The 15,494-nt window shown below is 36.7% G+C and overlaps 1 protein-coding gene across 4 annotated transcripts in view; it reads right to left on the bottom strand.

Annotated features, from left to right (window-relative positions):
* Positions 1-15,494, bottom strand: part of RHOBTB1 (Rho related BTB domain containing 1) — a 132,341-nt gene that overhangs the window by 111,666 nt on the left and 5,181 nt on the right. For all 4 annotated transcript variants that reach the window (XM_038009189.2, XM_038009194.2, XM_038009203.2 and 1 more), the window contains exon 2: positions 5,971-6,071. The gene's annotated coding sequence lies outside the window, so the exon portion shown is untranslated. The remainder of the gene's footprint in view (positions 1-5,970; positions 6,072-15,494) is intronic.

Genomic DNA, 15,494 nt, shown 5'->3' with positions numbered 1-15,494 from the left:
GGATGTGTGACTAAAGAAAAGTGTTCCAGACAGAGGAAATAGCAAGTGAAAAGGTCCTGAGGCAGAAACATACTATGTGTTCTGGCAGAGTGGCTGGAGTAGAGTAGAACGGGAGAGGGAGGAACCGGAAGGAAGTGAGGTCAGGCAGGTCATTGCTGGCTGACTCTGCGTGAAACGGGCAGCCAATGGAGGATTCTGAGTCAAGGAGCAAAATGATATGATTTATACTTTATTGAAAAAAAGACTGTAGGAGGCAAGGGTGGAAGCAAAGTGATCAGTTAAATTCATTAAAATTAATACTTCAATTCTCCTCTTTGCATTAGCTTAATGAATATGAGCAAGACATTAATGATAGGGGATAGTTTAAAATTAAATGCAAACATATTAGAGTTGTAATTACACAACACTAAAACTGGCTGGAAGAGAGAATTCAATACAAAAATCAATAAATGCCCACTGGACCAATTGGTAAGTTGAACACATTTTTGACTAAGTTGTGAATACATGATTAAAAAAATGATTAAACTTTGGGAACTTCAAGCATCGAATGCTAAGGAATAGATTTAAAATGTTGCTCCTTAACATTGACTGGGTTGTGGAATTAAACAAGTGTCTATCATGACACTGAGATGCTCTTCTCAGGTACCTTTCAGTCCTTTGCTTATTGAGAGTTGGAAGTTGGGGAAACATGAGCAGTTAAGCAGAAAGCATACCACCAAGAAAGATGAAAGAACCCAGAGTTTGGATTCATGGTAAGTGTTTTATTTTCAAATTTAGAACATATGAACGATGGGAACACACATAAAAAGTGGGGTCTTCTCTGGGGAATAAAGAAAAAGGAAAAATCTAAACACTGATGAAAGGCGAATTTAGAATTCAGCCTTCTTCTTAACCTTCCTGGCTGTAGAAATGATTAGGTTATGAAACAGAGCTCTTTCCCATCTCTCCTGAGCTGTTTAAGTTTAGAACAGATTGGGACTGAAAAACTGTCAAATTTCACAGTAGGAATGCCCATTCAAAGAGCCACTTCCCCTCTCTGAAGTAGGTTACTACATTCACCTGGGGAAATTTCTACTGGTTTATAATTAGGTGGTAATTAAAAAGTGGATTATCAACTATATTAAAATATGCTAGAAAGATGTGTACATTTTTCTTTCTTTAATTTTGGAAATCTGCCATTTCCTTAAAAATATCCTTACTGGGAAATTCCATGTTTGATATGTAAGTTTTCTTTTTTCTTCAGAAATAAATTTTTTTGAAGTGAGTCTAAGATTTCTGTTTATTGAGGTAATGAATGTAATTTGATGTTTCTCTGTCAGTAAAAAGTACTTAACATCATAGCTATCATTCTTTACAATCAGAAGAGAAGGCTATAATTAGAACTCCAAGGCAATGCAAGGTCCCCAGAATTACTTTAGAGTGAAAATAATAAAGATGATGAAAATAATAACTGTTTTCATTTACTCACTTATATGCCAAATGCTTTGTGTCTCAATTATCTCAAGAGCCCTACGAGGTAAATTTATGCCCATTAAACAGATGAAGAAACTGAGCGCAGAGAAATTAGGTAAATTATCCAAGGTCACACTGCTTGAAGATTGTAAAGCTGAAATGCAAACTTACGTCTGACCTCAAAACTCTTGCATTAACCAAGATTTTTTTCCCCTCTTAAAATAGTTTAGCATCAAGTCAAAACTATTTTGATGTATTCAACTGGTCTTGAAATTGATAATAGTCACGTATCACATAAGCAATGAATCAAGATCTTATATTAATCAGACCATATTTCTGAGCCATTTGTCCAAATATTAGCTTATTTTACAAAGTAAAACGTGATCATCAGGAGACTCCTGATGCATTACTAACAGCACAAGTTAAAAAGTTAGCAGTCACTTGGTACTATGAGTTAATTTTTTTTTTTTTTTAACATGGAGTTTCGCTCTTGTTGCCCAAGCTGGAGTGCAATGGTGCGATCTCGGCTCACTGCAACCTCCACCTCCTGGATTCAAGCGATTCTCCTGCTTCAGCCTCCCAAGTAGCTGGGATTACAGGTGTGCATCACCATGCCTGGATAGTTTTTTGTATTTTTAGTAGAAATGCAGTTTCACCATGTTAGCCAGGCTGGTCTCAAACTCCTGACCTCAGGTGATCCACTCGCCTCAGCCTCCCAAAGGGCTGGGATTACAGGTGTGAGCCACTGCGCCTGGCCTGTAAGTTACTTTTTATTTGTCCTTTTCTATTTCTTTCAATTTCTGAGAAGATTAAATGACTAATTTCTGAGAAATTAAATGGCAGCCCATGAACTTTGCTATAATCATATCTATGTGCCTTCTAGACTAGTCAAGTATTAAGTGGGTAACTCTACTCCTAAAGGCACCTATATATTTGCCACTTCAAGTAGATAACTTAGCAGACAGGCATAACTAACTGTACTGGGATAGGCTTACTGAACTGTTGATAGTACTCAGTACTGATACCATTTGGGTGATGTGGAGTTCCTTCTCAAATGACAACAATAACAACATAATTGTACTAATATTTTTGAGGGTGTACTGTGTATCAGGCATTGTGCTCATTGCGTATATTACTTCACATTATTCCAGGGTTTCTCAACCTTGATACCATTGATATTTTTGGCCAGATGACTCTTTGTTGTTGGGGGCCATCTTGTGCAACTAGGATAATTAGCAAGCATCCCTGGCCTCCCTAGATACCAGTAGCACACTCAACCCCTCCAATTGTTGCAGCCAAATTTCTCCTGGCGGGCAAAACTTCCTCTTATTGGGAACCTCTGTTTTACTTCCTCTATGACTCTAGGAGGCTGATACTGTTAGACTAATATTACTGATGAGGAAATTGTGGCTCCCAGAGACTTACATAAAATGCCTAAGGTCTCATAGATAGTAAGTTACATAGCTAGAATGCATATAAATTGTCTCACTCTTGAACATGGTTACATTGAGGTTGAAATTCACATGTGAATTTCATGTGCATTTCATTTCCCCTCTTTCCTCTTCTTCCTCTCCTCCTTATGGTGAGCATGGGACAGTGGGAGGGAAAGGCAGTGCACATGACATAAGGCACATAACTTTTATTGTTCCATAGTCTTTTAATCGACAGATTAATTCCATTTTAACTGGAATTCTGGAAACTAATGAAAAAAAATTACAAGTGCTAGATGGTCTATTCTCAGTGTTCTTGAATCTGTCTGATTTAATTCTAACCAATTAGCATGCCATTATGGAGGAATATTATGTTGGGAATCAATATTAAGCTAAATACTAATATTTTATTCAGTATTAAAAATTTATACAAATGGTAATACAAGTGCTTTATCCCTACTTTCTCTAAATGAGAAGAAATGCTTCCTTAGGGCGATTTCAGTGAAAATGATATCTTCTTAGGAGACTATTGGTATTATGCTTTACATAGATCATTGCTTAAATGAATCAATAACAATTAACTGAATGAAATTTGCTTATTATAAGACAATGAGTTTTTCAGGGTTTCAAAAATTGTTTTTCTTCTTATAGTTACAGTGTAATCCTACGTTGAGAACAAAAGCACATTATTGTCCAATATTATTCTATGTAAAAGAATAAAATAAGTGTCACACTTATCCTGATTTTAGTATATTATTTCTTTCTTTTTTCCTCTTGGATACTTTACTCTTTATTGATTCAGATATAATACTAGCCTGGAATTTTTGAATCTAAATGTATTCAGATTTTGCATTTTACATCTTTGCAAAGAGGAATACACCTAGATGCACTCAAATACACCTAAACACTGAGCGAGATGAGCATGTAATAACCCCTTAAAGACAGTTTAGTAAGGCATGATTTCAAAACTAGATTTCAAACCTGCTTTCCAAATTGTGCCCCTGGGTACCTTCCCCAATGTCTGGCCTTGCCTTGCTACATAGCATGGACCCTGCAGAGCTTCCGGGCCCTGCCCTCCTTCTGGCCTGTCCCTCTATTTCTTCTACCTCCTAATTGCAGTAACTTTTTCCAGCTTCCAAGGTAGGGTAGCAATGAAAGATTTCCATAGTTTGGATCTAATGAAGACATTTACAATTTTTATCACTTACGTACTTTAATTCCCAACTTCTTGGTCAAATATTTGACAACTACCTGAAAACTAAACCATTTAAAATCTCTCTAACTTTCTGAATTATTGTACTCTGTTCCTCAGTATTAAAATTAGAAAAGTTTTGCTCCATATTTTTGCTCCAATTGGGTAGGCAAGATCTATCGGTTAATATGCACGTAGCTTGTAAAGGGTGCTTGTAACTCTAAAGCCGTATTAGAAGTTAAAAACTGATACGCAAAATCAAAGGAAAAAAATCATTGAATAAATTAAGTTAACTGAAACATTACAGATTGGAAGTCTGTTCAGCATAGTAATCACCATTGCCAATAGGAAAATTTAAACGAAAAAAATAACATTTAATGGATTGACTTTTCTAAAATATTGATAGGATTTTATTAATAAGTGTTTTATGCATATGGCTATTCTGAACATTCCTTTAAAAATGAAAGACTACAGCCTTAATGAGAGATATTATTACATGAACATATTTGAATCTGGCTTATGAAACATAGGGCTTGAGAATTTGAAATGTGTGCATAAAATGCAAATCGATTTAATTAACTGAAAACCCATAAGACAGAACTTCTTCAAATAAGCAATTACTTTGGGGACTAATAGTGTAAATAGGATCCTGGTTCATTAGCACAAACACCCATATGAGAGAAGGATCAGCAAATTTTATTCTTTAAGTTATTTATGCACACATGGTAATATCTCATTAATTTGGGGCTTCAATAAATTTAAAATATTTTGGTAATTTGTTCATGAGCTGGGTGGACGTTTACTTTTGCTTTATAAACACTTTATTTATAGGTGGATAATATATGGTGTTTTAAACATTTATTTTCAGTCTTATGTACACTTTTTAGACAAAGAATAAACAATTTTCAAGGAACCTCAGGCACTTTACAAGTTCCTACATACATCCAATCTATATGCTAATAACAAAATGTTCATATGATTTATTATAACAGGTCTCCTTAAGGACTTCTACTTTATAAGGTTTTGTTGAAGTTAGTATATGTAGTTAAAGGTAATAAAAGCCACATTTGTTTAAGAGTTATCTATAATTCAGCTTTCCCACAAATTCATATATACCCACCATCTTAATTCTTTGGAATAAATGAAATGTTACAATATTTGCAGCTACACACAGAGAGTTTTCCTTTTAAATATGCATTAGACCATATAAACATATGAAGAAAAATAAAATATAATGAAGAGTGAAAATAACAAATAATTTTATGGGTGGACAAAGGAAAGTAAACTGTCCATACTGTCCTTTTCAAATAATTCTACTTTTTTTAGGCACAATACTCTGGGGAAAAAACTCAATAATGTGGACCTTTTTTCAAAAGCTGATTTTACTCACTTGGGATGACTCTAGTTCTAATAAGATTTTCTAATTAAAGACATTCAGTGCCCAGGCCAAAAAGGGCGGATGCTCCAAGCTAAAGCATCTGGGAAAAAGAGAAATGCCACGCACAGCAATCTGGTCATTTCTAAATCTTTCTTGTATATGGCCATGACTTTTCAGAGTCCACATGTCAATTTCCTGTACAAAATGCTACGCACTAAAGAATTTTAAGTGCGTATAAAGTGGGTAGAAGAGTTATGTTATTTTAGTAATCAAAACTCATATGTAGGTCCAAATGACTCAAATTCTAAACCGGAGAAAACATATTCAACTAGAATTTATAAAACCCATAATTGAACTAAGAAATGAAATATTTCTATTTTTTGTGAAACATAATGAAGACAATCTAGATATTATTCATAAGTCATGCCATCTTTACGCAAGATGGTTTTCCATTTCTTTGTTAAATATTGTGAGAAAGGGGAAAGCCAATTCTGTTACCTAAATTAGTAGTTACTCACCATATGAAGGGGGAAAATCAACTTCAATTCCATTTTCATAACTTAGTCAAGAATGCTTGATGAAGAGGCCTCTTTCATGTGCTTCTTGATTATTATAAAACCTAGGAAAGAGATACATACAAGCATGGAATGTTTCACTCTCAAGAAGAAAACCAAACAATATCAGTTTCTTATGTCAGTGATTATTTCTCATGAGAATGAGAAGTGTGCCAGCCAACTACATGCCATTTACAAATCTCCTAGCTGCTTACAAAAGTCAGAGCAAAGACGGCTGGAATGACTACTGCCTTTGGAGACAGAATATCTGGGGTCAAATCTCACTCATAGTTTTCATCTGAGTGAACTTTAAGTTCTTAACTTCCTGGTGATGCTGCCCTCATCTTCCAGGTGGAAGTAATAATACCAGTTACTCAGTAGGACTGTTTTGACAGTCAAATGAGATAATGTTTGGAAAGGAATTTCTTTAACAGCAACACTTTGTATTTATGCTATGACTTTCTTTTTACCTTGAGGATGTGAGGTGCTTTCCAAGAAATTAATGAAATATAAATAAAAGATATATATATATATTTTATATATATAGGCCTTATATACTGGTCAACACAGTTGAAGTGATTGACGTTATAATTTGAATTTCTTGGTAATTTAGGTGAAAGGAAAACAAAGTCCTATTCGTAGGAGAAACCCTGTAAGTCCTATTCTTAGGAGAAAGCATATCACTTCCTCCAAAGAAACCAAATATTTTATCCTCCTAATAAAAAATTCATTGAGAAATTTTTCATGTAAAACCTGAAATAGAGGCATTGAGATAAAATGGACTATTTTATGAGTAGGACTGACTACCTAATATAAAAACTGAAGGGCAAAACAGTAGTTTTGCTTGGAGGTAGTTATTATTGCCATAAAAACTGTCTTATTCCTAGAAACAAACCTGAAGCTTGAATCAGGAAAACCTTAAATACAAAACCAATAACTCCCAATTGGCAAGTCATCCAGCTTTCCTCCCTTTCTGTGCCTCTCTAACAAAGACACAAGCAGCTTCTTTACTAAGTCATTTTCTCAACAGTAAGGAGGAGTTTCTGAAGGAAATTGTTGATTGCCGGTGGCTCCAGGCCAGTTGCTGTTCATTAATGAGTAAGGGTAGAGCTGCAAAAATGAAGCGTGGACCCAGATGTGAGACAGAACGGATAGCTACACAGCCCATTTCATGGGGCCGTTCCACAGGGAAAAGAAGAGAAACAGAAAAGGCACAACCTAGTGATTATATCAGTGAAACAAATCACAGCATGAGGCTTCTTCCTTGAAATCCACATCTTTTTCTTGTCTTTCCTGAAACCTCAATTCCCATCTCAAAAAACTCCGCTGAATTTTCTTCTTCTGGCTTTTCTTCTTCTGCCTTCCCTTAAACGTGGGCCTTCCACAAGATTCTCCACTTGGCAGCAATTTCATTCACATTTAGAGCTTAAATTATATCTTTTTGGATGCTTTTGTGAACTAGATCTTCATTCCCATCCTCTCCTGAATTTGACTTTTTTCCCTGTTCCTTAAAATCAGTGGCACTGCCACTCTCCCTGGTTCAACACTTGGCATCATCTTCATTCTCTTACTTCCCACAATACACATATCCAATGATTAGATTATGGCCACCTTGCATACAAAAAGCCCTATTTCTCATTGACATATCCAAGGTCGCTGACATAGTTCAGAAACTCACCCACCATCCTCTATCTCCCATGTAGGCAATGACCTCTCATCTAATGTATTCCTGCTTTCAATCTCCCATCATTTCCCAGGTTCCCAGGTGCTTCTAGTCTTTTTCTTAAACCTCATGCTTCTCCCCTTGCTTGAAAACTTCTAACAGCTCTTCAACAGACCTGTACAGGATAAACTTTCCAAGCACAGCTTTCCAAGATCTGAGATCAATATACTTACCACTTTCCACATAACCTCTCTAGTCATTCTAAACCATCTCCCCTCACTATCAAACCCTCCCCACCCCCTAACTCCTGTGAAAAGTTGTTTCCTGCCTCTGAGACCCTGGTTAGTAGCTTTCTGCTGTCTGAAATACTCAACTTTTAACACACAGTTACATTTATTTATTTCAAGGAACCAAGATTTTATTTTTAAAAAAATATAATCTCAACTTTTATTTTATATTCAAGGGATACATGTGCAGGTTTGTTACATAGATACAATGTGTGGATGCTGAGGTTTGGGGTACAAATTATCCTATTACCCAGGTAGTGAGCAGAGTACCCACTAGGTAGTTGTTCAGCCCTTGCCCCTCCTTCCCTCCCCCTCTAGTAGTCCCTAGTGTCTGTTGTTCCCTTCTTTATGTCCATGTGCACCCAACATTTAGCTCCCACTTATAAGTGAGAACATACAGTATTTGGTTTACCATTTCTGTGATAATTCACTTAGGATAATGGCCTCCAGCTGCATTCATGTTGTTTCAAAGGACATGATTTTGTCACTTTTATGGCTGTGAAGTATTCCACGGTGTATGTACACCACGTTTTCTTTATCCAATCCACCACTGATGGGCTCCTAGGTTGATCCCATGTCTTTGCTATTGTGAATAGTGATGCGATGAACACATGAATTAATACCAAGTTTAAATACCACCTCCTTCAGGGATCTTCCTGAATCCTTGGTTAAGAATTCATTGTACCCTCCTCTTCTACAAACCAAGGATCCTTAATTGTACCCTTCCTATGAAAGTAGCATTTATAGTACTCTGGCTTTATTCTGGATAGCTATACACCCAGCAGTGCCTTTACTATCAGGAAGTTTATAATCTAGCTAGGGAAACCTTGCTTTAATCACATTTCTAACTTCCATGGGGTAATACTGAATGCTCTAAAAATTATAGGAGATTAAAGCATTTTTTTTTTTCAGTCAAATAGCACTGTGAAAGGCCCTGAACATAGGGTTAAGGACACCATTTTAGAAAATATTTTTGAACGATAAGTGACAACAGTAAGACTGTCTGATTTGAAAGACAAAAAGAATGAAAAGAGAAAATGAGAGAGAGAAAAAAGTAGAAGTTGATGTGTTACTTTTCTTTCTTAAAACACAAATTTGACTATTTTATAAAAATCAAGTAAGTATTTACATCTGAGGAAAAATGTTGCATTTGTTTTAAGACATCAGATTACAAAATGCATTTGAGATTATTACATGAATTTATTTTATGGCATAAGTATATTTTATGGTAGATTTTCCATGGGGAATGGAAAATGTCTTCCTGGTGCCTGTCCTAGTCCTAATGCCTAGTACATATAAGATAGGTTGATATTTGTTGAATGAATAAATGTTTACTCAGCCTTATCTCTCTCCAGTTGCCCCTAATCTCTCACTTCCTCTTCATAGGCAAACTACTGCAAATAATCATAGACACATCTTTCTTCTCTTACCTCCCAGTGACAGCTCACAGCTGTGCAATCTAACCTCTGCCTTATCACCTTGTCCCTGTGCTGAGACAGTGACGTCCACTCTGCCCCTACTCTGGGTGGGGTTCAAACTTTGGTGCTAAAGCAGAAGCAGGAAGGAAAACTGAGGCTGCAGTTCATGGAAGTCCCCAAGCATGCGCTCTGTGATGTCCCAGGCTCCCCCCACTCCCACACTGCACCCCACATAGCAATGCAAGCAAGTGGGAGAGGCAAGCCAGCATTGCTTCGTGACATTTATTTACCATGGCCGTAGGAGCACCACTGATGGGACGAACAGGTGGGGCTGTGCTCATACAATACTCTTGGTGTGCAGGTTCAATCTTTTCTCTCCAATTCATATCTCAGAACCTCAGACTGTTCTATGCACCATCCTAGTTTCTCTCTCTTTCTAGTGGTCACCAATAGGCCAGTGATTTTTCTATCTTGCCTATTCCTCAAGAATCTTTTTGAGACAGATGCAAGATGTGAACATGTAAAATATTCTCAAATAGGCAGGATGACAGACAGAACCAGTTACAACTGTTATTTCCCGTACATATCACTTAGCAATTTCTCTTTATTTTAATTCAAAAATAATTCTCCCCTGACCAGTATTCTCCCTTCATGCTCAATAAAACACACATTTCTCAGTCTTCTTCTTTCAACTCAGCTGACCCCTGCTACTTTCCTAGAACCCTTGCTCCTCTGCCCACCATGACCCAGGAATCCCTGGGTTTCCTTCTGTTTCTTTTGCTGTCTTTCATCCTCTGTGGGCTCATCTTTCACTGCTGGGCCATTATGGGTTTGATTTCCTCCAGGCATTTTGGTCTCAGTGTTTTCTTCTATCACTTGCTTCATTATCCTTCTCTAAGCAATCATATCTGCCTCCAGACCTATGAATGTCATGATGAGTCAGAAGTTTATATCTTTGACAAGCCCCACACCCATAATCCAATGTCTGTCTGCTGTCTCCCGTGATGTCTCAAGACATCTCAAACTCAACATGTCCAACACTGAGCTTAGCATCTGTTTTCACACACATGTGCCTCCTCCATCGTTCCCTGACACTTCCTCATGGGGTGCACATAGATAACACAGAAGGTGGCCTGTCAATTTTACCTCCTATATATCTCTTGAATCCATTCACCTTTCAGAAGTCACTAACACCTCATCCTTCTCCATTAGGCCAGGGTATCACTCTCTCTACTGAAATATTTCACTGATCTGCATACCTTTCCCCCTTGTCAACCCATATTCCACATGGTAGCCAGAAATATATTTTCAAAATGTAAAATTGATGTAACTAACTACAGCACTCCCTACCCCCCACCAAAAAAAACCAAAAACAACCAAAATCCTCAATCTTCTCACTGGTCGTAGGATAAAGGCATATTTCTTGATATGGCTAAAAAGGCTCCCATGGTGATGGACCTGATGACATCTCCAGACTTAAGCAGTTCACTCCTCTTCTGTACTCCAGACATTGTGGCCTTCCCTCAGTAATTTTTTTTTTTTTTTTTTTTTTTTGAGATGGAGACGAAGTCTTGTTCCTTCCTCTGTCACTCAGGCTGGAGTGCAGTGGTGCAATCTCGGCCCACTGGAACCTCTGCCTCCTGGGTTCAAGCAATTCTCCTGCCTCAGCCTCCCGAACAGCTGGGATTACAAGCGCATGCCACCATGCCCGGCTAATTTTTGTAATTTTTTTTTTAGTAGAGACAGAGTTTCACCATCTTGGCCAGGCTGGTCTCAAACTCCTGACCTTGTGATCCACCCGCCTCAGCTTCCCAAAGTGCTGGAATTACAGGCACGAGCCCCCGCGCCCGACCTTCCCTCAGTCTTTCATGCTGCCTGTTCTGTCTCCTGCTAGAGGACTTCCCTGTGTAGCATGCCTTCTGCCTATATGCCTGGTCTAGTTGATGCCTGTGCATCATTTGGATCTCATTTTACAGAACCTTCTATCTCTCTTTTGTAGCACTTAGAACAGTTTCGATTTCATATTCATGTATGTCATTCTTTTACTGTCTGTCTTCCCTTCCTAGTCCATAGGCCAAATGGAGGAAGGGAGTATCTGATGCAATTCGGTGTCTAACACATAGTAGATTATCAATAGAGACAACTTTTTTGAAACTGTGAGTGTGTGAAATCAGTATGAAAAGACATAAATTCAGTGAGAAACATGTACCAACCCAGGATTTTTAAATGCCAGGCTAGGAGTACATTTTGCACAGAATTGGGGTCAGTCACAAGAGCAATGAGAGCTTTGAATGGATATAAGAAATGAAAGGAGGAAGATTTCCGTTCTCATTCAGGTTTAGTAGTGGGTGAATGGGAATGATAGGGGTTTCTGAATGAAACATTTCACCTGAGCAGATGCAACTGGTTTTATGATATAAGATGTGTGCTAAGATATGAAGGTAGCATTTTCCAGTCCTATTATCTTCATTTTTGCTACTGTATATATTGAATAGAAGTCATTGCAAGGGGAGGAAAGGAGGACAAGGTCCACAGACATGCTGGGGACACAAAGGAGAGAAGAGATTTCAAAAATGCCTAAGTCTCTGGATTGTAGATATTCTGCTGGATATGCCTTTTTATATCTTAGCTTCTAAAATTCATGTCATCAAATGCAATATAATTGTCTCTGCTTCCATATGGTGACAGAATTCTAGCAACTGTATCAGGATCTCAATAAATAGGCGAAACATAAATGTTGCATAAGATGTTTTCCCTCAGTCACATTTTTCTCATGCCCCCAAATCATGAAACACAAATTTTGTAAATTAGAATAGTATCAGTTATGAATGCATTTTTGCAATTATGTGAGTAAAAACATTCCACATTGAAATAAGAAATGTCATCTGATTTTGATCTAACACAAAGGGGAAAAAAAACACATTCCATTTAAGAATGACAAATAAAGCTGTCAATGTGATCCATTTATAGCCCCTCAGAGAATGCCACAAATCCACATAATGTTCTAAGAAGCTAGTTATTGTATTTGCTCTCTCAAATAAGGAAGGCATAGAAGTCCCAGATAGACTCCTATCCAAGGAAAGTAAGGTTAGCAGGAATAACTTGCTTTAGTCAATGTCCTAGGTGCATGCCTCTTAAGGAGAGAATGAGAGCTTCTGGCTTTTTATTAAATAGTGTGCAACATTGGAAATGGTGGAGTGATGGAGGGGAAGTGTCTCTCTGCTTGGTTAGGTAAAAAGAGGGACTGTAAGAAAACGGAGAAAACCCATTGTCTTCATTACACAAGCTCCATCTCTCCTTACTGGTGTAATGAGGCCTCCTTCCAAAGGTCTACTGCTGACAAAAATTACAATAAGCCATAAAACCTTAATTATAAACATTCAAAGTGCTAGTCATTTTAAAGCATTTTTTAATGGGTTATTTCAGGCTCAGCTACAAGGGCACATGCCAAAAACAAAACACCAGAAATATATCTCTTTATTCCTTATTACAATACTCAAGCTTTCTCCTTTTAAGAGGCAGTTTCTATTATATACATATACATATATTCATGTGTAAGTATATATAAAATATGACCCTCTGCAAGGCATAACTGATTTTTTTCTCCTTTGCATTGGCTGCTCAAAAACTGAGAACAAAATTTGTTACTATCTTCTAGAAAGAGTGTTGAATTTCATGACATAAATTTTGAGTATGAATCTCTCTCATGACCCTATCTTATGTTCTTACCCTTATTTTTTTCCTTTGACTCATTTTTTTCTTACCTACTTGAAATACATTTTATATTGCTATATGGTATATATTTTTATTAGCCTTTTTCTGTAGGCCCTAAATCCTTTCCAGCGTATAAATAAAATATATAACATTTATATGTAGTCTTTTTTTTCCTCTGGAGGGTTGCAAAATTCTCCAAAGGCAATATGTAATTGGTTAGTGTAAAAATATGAGCATTAAAATTTATAATTCATTTGTAGTAATTAACTTTTTGGTGACATTTAGCTCAATAGTGCAATTAGATTTTCTTAATATTTGTATATACACCTTTAGAGCTGAGGTTCTTAGCCTGAGATCCATGAACTTAAATTGTAGGCAAAAAGTCGTGTATGTAAATTTTCATTAAGGAGGAGTGTCAAAATTTTAATCCAATTCTGAAAGGTAAACGTGACTCAAAATATTAGAAATTACTGCTATGTGTTAGGATAACACTAAAAAACCATATCTTGATCTTTATTAATTCAACAAATTGACAAAATATTTGTTGAGTATCTGTGAAATGCCTGGCACTATACTAGATCCTGGGAAGATAATAGTAAACATGTAGGCTTGACCTCTGACCTCAGGGTACTTCTAGTCCAGTAAGGATGAGGATAAACAATTAAAAAAATGAAATAATCACATGGTAATATACTACAATAAATAAAGAGATGTAATAGAAAGTGAGTGAGAGTAGGTGGTCAGGGAGGACTTCTCTGAAGAGGTGATATCTTATCTGGGCCAAGCACCATCTGAGGGAAGAATATTCCAGGGAAACGGAACAGCTAATGCAAAGACCCTATGGGAGAAACAGGCTTGTGAAAATGATAGCACTTCCAGAAAATACAAATGGTAGATCTCCAAGTTCACATTTTCAATAATACTTCGGTCTAGAAATATCTGCATGATCTTTCCTTCTCTTTTTTTTTTTTTTTTAAAGTTAGATTTTCTAATGTGAGATAAAGATATCCTCAGGGAAAAAAATGCAATGCATCTTATTATACATCAAATTCATTCAATAAATATTTGAGTCTACTATCTTTAAGGCACTGTGGGAGATGCTCTTCAGGTGCTTAGCAAAAACCAAATACAAACTAACTGTCATACATGCAACTATAATGTACCTTAAACCAGTCTTATATTGTTCTGTCTCATAAGTTTATGAGCCAAGTAAATTCTAGGGCCCAGACATTTTAATGCGCAAGAAACCCAAAGCTCTTTAGAAAGGCACCAATCGCCCTGTTACAGTTGAAGATAGACAAGTAAAAAAAAGAAACACGTAACGAAAATTGCAGCTAAAAATTCTTTCAAATTTTCCAAGCCGTAGAGTAATATTGTACTCTATGGCTTAGAGTACATGGAGTACAATGTTACTCTACGGCTTGGAAAATGCTCTAAACAACCCTGGTTGGGTACATCAATACATTAAGCTGTGACTAAAGATCATAAATAGCTCTCACATTATTAGACGCTTTCCTGAACTAAATTCTTTATGAGTATATTAAAGAAAATAATATACCAGTAAGATGACTATGTTGCTTTGATCATAAAATTTCATGCTGGGAAATTTTTACATGCTGGCAAGTGCTTACCGTGTACCAGGCACCTTACTGAGGACTCAGTGCACATACCCTTTGAGGAAGGAATGTTACTACTTTTATTTTACCTATAGGAAGAAACTGAGGTTTAGAGAAGCAAAATGACTGACCTGGGGGAGGAGCCACCAGAGACTGGAACCTAAGCAGTCTGACTCCAGAGCACCCAAGAAATCATTTCCAAAATTAGTGGTCAGCCTTATTACCTACTCGAGGGGAACCTGGCTGCTTTGTAAATTGTCTCTGATAACCTCATTTTCTCTTACTGTTTAAAAGGCTTTGGGGAACAACAATCACATGCTGATTAATTTAAATACTGGCCATAAAAGATGGCAAACTGCTATTAAGAGTAAGATATATAATTTTAAAATGTTTATTTGGATCAGAGTAAATTATCTGAATTATCCATCATATTTCCTCTTAGGAGAAATAATAAAGGGTTGAATGTACTTATTTTAAAAATCTCAGAAGTACACACGGCATTTTGCTCACTTGTTTCTGCCCTTTCTGTTTTTTGTTAATGCAATTTCAACTTGGAAAAGGGAGGTTTTAAAGCTATATTCAAATCCAGTAATCAATCATTTTCCTCTTTTTTTTACTTCCCCAAAATAAAAAAAAAAAAATCAGGTTCAAGCAGGTTGCTGAGACTTCTCTTTCTTGAACAATATTAGGGGCAGCAGGAGCATGTCATAGTACTTATGCACCATTAATTGAATATTTATGCAGTATCACACACTGTGCTAAGCACCAAACAACTTCATTTTATTCGCAC

This window comes from Chlorocebus sabaeus, chromosome 9, assembly GCF_047675955.1.
Source record: "Chlorocebus sabaeus isolate Y175 chromosome 9, mChlSab1.0.hap1, whole genome shotgun sequence".
NCBI lineage: Eukaryota > Metazoa > Chordata > Mammalia > Primates > Cercopithecidae > Chlorocebus > Chlorocebus sabaeus.
Note: the sequence above shows the minus strand (reverse complement) of the source record. Positions and strands in the feature narration are given on the sequence as shown.